This window comes from Zeugodacus cucurbitae, chromosome 4 (assembly GCF_028554725.1).
Source record: "Zeugodacus cucurbitae isolate PBARC_wt_2022May chromosome 4, idZeuCucr1.2, whole genome shotgun sequence".
NCBI classification, from domain to species: Eukaryota; Metazoa; Arthropoda; class Insecta; order Diptera; family Tephritidae; genus Zeugodacus; species Zeugodacus cucurbitae.
Genome location: NC_071669.1, coordinates 17,137,824 through 17,142,245, shown reverse-complemented (window position 1 = coordinate 17,142,245; position 4,422 = coordinate 17,137,824).

Here is a 4,422-nt window from a genome sequence, read left to right as displayed (position 1 = left end):
TACATAATAATATGTCTTAAATTTAAGTCTCTTATATGCTTTAATATGCTCGTAAAGCACTCGTTTTGGCTTAACATTTGTTGTTAGTGTACTTTGTTTACAAAATTTATCAGAAATTCCATTGCTGAAGTGTATTTTGTTTAATTGTTGATAAGCGCCAGTGACATGCCTACATTCACATTTACTTGTATCGTATGTCAACTGGTTTCACAATCCATTTCATCACCTCCCTACTAAACAAATAAGCACTTAACTCCATTTGAAATCAGTGTCGTTTCATTGTTTGGCTACCACCACTTTTACCTCGCTGCACCTCATCGCCCGCCCACTTGTAGTCGCCAGCAAAACTTGCAGCTATTAAAAGGTTTTTGGGGACAAAGAGTTTGATTTGACTATTGTTATAAAATAAGCATCGCGCCTTGGTAGCTAGTGGTGGTAATGGAAAGTTAACCCAGTGCAGAATATTGGTTGTTAAATAATCACAACATTATTGGAAAAGGAATACTTTATATAGTAAAACCAAGATTTGGACACCTTATATCTTATTTTTGATTCAGATGAATTTGTCTGACATCTTAGGAGCTAAAATTGTAAAGATCACTTTTATAGAAAGTAAACCCACGATTTTCTGAAGAGACTTAACTTGTAATTATTGTTTGTTTCGAAATGTATGTCTTGAGATACCGATTTCGGGAATACACAATTTTTGTTTTATATAACTTTCCTCTTCGGTACCCAATACTTGAGCTGGAAATATTTCCATAATACCTTCGACTCTCAGATGAGAGAAAGTAATGTTTCTTAAATAACATCCCTTCTCTTCAATGGTGAGTGTTTCCAAGAAATCTTGAAATCTTCACTATAGGTTTGTTTAGAGATTTTGAAACTAGTCTTTCCGCCATTTAGTTCTTGAAGTAAATTCGACTTAGAAATTTCAGCCTCAGATGAAAACGATCTATATATGTACATATGTAGAACTTTTGTTCTGAATATTATTTAATCTGAAGAATTAGTTAGAAAATTGAGAATTACAAGTAATGCCATAAATTTTTAACTATGGAAGAATCAAAACACAGTAGATGAAACTGAAATCCTTAAAAACTAAAGTTATCTACGGATCTAGAAGAAGAAAAAATAGTATAACATCAAAGAAATAAGAAAAGAAAGTAGAAAGTTTGGTTATGTTATATCACTAAGATCACTTGTACAACAGTTAAGTTCTCTGAATCATGATGATGATGAGAGAAATAGTTTTGATTACAAAGTTTTCAGGGATATAAAAATGAAACAATAATTGAATATATTAAACAAAAACTATCTGGAAGTCAGAACGCTCGGAAGTCCCTGTTCGGTTTAGTTCTACTCTCGAACTAAACTATAAAATACTTATAAGACTTGAGACAAAAACTCAGAACCAAGGCAAAGGCAAAAAAAAGTCGAAATCTTCTCGAATATCAATCAAAACGTTATTTTATCTTCGTTGGGTTAACCCAAAGTTTATGAAAAACATATCGAAGAGTGCTGAAATGTTGTGAATAGCTTAACTGTTATTTTGTATACCATAATTTCATTGTTTGCTCCCCGGCTACTGGTAAACTTTGATTGTGACTGTTATTATTGTTGTTGTTGCAGCACTTTTATCGTTATTTACACACAAGTTTATATTTATTTATAAATCCACTATTGGCACTTTGGGGATACAAAATGTGAACATTAATGCACGCAGACACACACACACTTATATATATATAGATATATATACATATAGATTAATGTTTATTGTTTGGAAAAAAACCCACTTTGGGTTTGACAAAATTGACAATGATTGATTACTACCCAGTAGCATGGGTAGTGGTACCATAAATTAAACACAAAATACAACAAAAACAACAACAACAGCAACAGTAGCAAATGCAACAATAAAGTGAGTTGAACGTTGACAACGCGCACAATTTTGAGGAATGATAGCAACAACAACAACAAACGCAAAGTTTTACCTCTTTCTCTTTTCATGTGGTAATTGTAGATGTGTGAGTGAGAGGGTTGTGGAGTAGCGTAAAATAATTCAATGAACCACGGCATGCCTGCTGGTCTACATTTTTACTACTCTTTTATGCTTTCCTTATCAGTAAGTAACACTTTGCTGGAGGCAAACTTAATTTTAACTGACCACACCGGTATGAAAGTGATTAATGAGAAACGTGAGAGTGAGGTTATGTGTTGCGTTGTAGTTGTGTTACAAGTTTAGTGCTTGAAAATGGGATTTAATGGAGTTTATATTTGTGTATATACAAAATTTTGAAGAGAAGAAGTTCTACTAACCCGAAAATAATCAAAATGATATCAAGAAAGACTTGTAGCTAAGCAGCAGGTGTTAAGCCTGCGTTAGGCGTCATAAAAATCAATCAGTAGCTTAATTTAAAATTTTGTATACCTTTCGATACTTAGATTTTATTACCTTATCTCTATTTATGTCTTCAAGTAGTAACAGCTTAACTCAAATTTGAGTAAATCTAAATATAGATTCTGAAGTATGGATTTTATTTAGCCAGTCTCTGCTTATAGTCTCAGATTTTCATATTCATTTACCAATAATTAAAACAGAAATAAATTAAAAAAATATCCGGAGCATTAACAATTAAGTTCAGAGCCAAAATCGCTTATGTCGACTTATGCGCTTCTTACTTGTGCTCTTAAGAGCAGTAATACTAAATTCTACTGTATCAAGTTTCTTGAAGAATTCTTCAACTTAATTTATGTTTTTATAACAACTTTATTTCTCTTTAGTTCGAAGGTGCCACCATATGGGAAATTATTTTTAGGAATTCAAAAATACTCAACCCTTTGAAAATATTTTTATGAAATTTTAAATAACTTTAATTTAAGATTATTGCAGTTTTTAACTAAATTTATCAATTTGTTTGAATTAAAAAATTTAAAGTGGTAGTAACAATTTTATTTTTTTAGCATCCGGCAACTTTTTTAAAACTATTTTCAAAATTCTTGATTTTTTATAATATGTAATAATATTTAATTTTTTGAATTCTTTTGAATTTTATTTTTCGTAATAGGTGGCAACTCTCTTCTAAATTTTTTCTTCAACCATAGTTTTCCTTAAACTCTTTCAGTTTTGTGGTATTTCTTTGTCTTAAATTTTTTTTGACTAGAAATTTTGAAACATGTGGCAACTCTTTTACTATTTTTTACATTTCTTCTTCAAATAAATTAATGGAAATTTCTTTAATATAAGCTGGTATTAAATACAATAACTCACTAAGGAAAAGTTTACCTAACTGAGGCCAATTCGGTCCAGTAAAACCTAGAAGGACAAAATCCCCTAAAAATCAGAAAGAAGGAAATATAGGTATGATCTAAATAAAAAATATACAAAGTGAAACTCTCATTTATTGATTTATTTCTCGGCAAGTTTAATTTCTCTCAGTAATAACAACATTTCCTTCCTACAAAAACACATTCAGTACCGCTCTTCGACTGACTAGTGACTTCCCTTCCAGCTGTCATTATTATTTTCAGTAGTTTGAAGTCTCTAATAGACACAAACTCATTTCCGCATCAGGCGACTCACAATCTCCATATATTTGTACACCCATCCGTACCATTGGTGCCCCTTGGTAGTACACCTTTACAGCCTTGTACCTATTGAATGTGCTACACTTAATTGTAATTACACGCAGATGATAGATAAGATTAAACGTGACTAACGTCTAATCGTCCATTTGGTATGCCACACGGGGCAGTTGGCTGCTTTGAGGTTGATGGTAGGAGTGAAGAATGGTGTTGTACAACAACATTATAATGACTACCTGTGGGCACAAATTAAATTCTACTTTCAATTTCCATTTCCATTAGTGCATGTATTTGGTGAATATATTTGACGCTCACTATAGCGCGCTCACTCGCACATTCTTAATATGGAAGTCTAACCGTTATAAAGCTCTCTCACACTCTCTTTGAGTTTACTGTGCGTGTAAAAGCAATTTCTATGCGCTTGCGACTTCCGAATTTCTGCCTAATTAGCCTCGGCAGTGTAATCTATTTTAGATAAGCTAGAGTGTTTCTAAAATCGTCCACTTGTATTAGATTTTGTGTCTTTCAGCTATTGTTTTTTGTCTATGATATAGCACAGAAGATTTGTAATATGTCTTGTTTAACACATTTTTGAGTTTATCAAGATTATGAACATTTTTTTCTTGCACTCTTTCTTTCCTAAAACTCATTGCTTTTCACTGACATCTTTATAATCTACACTCCTATAGTAGTTTTACATTCCCTCGTAGATATCTTTTTGTGTTGTTTACTTAGTTGTTTGACAACTTCTTCTTCAATAGCCTCAGTTTGTTTTGTGTACAATTCGCTTGTCATTTGACAGTTGTATGGAGATTTACACCATTGACAGTTGAA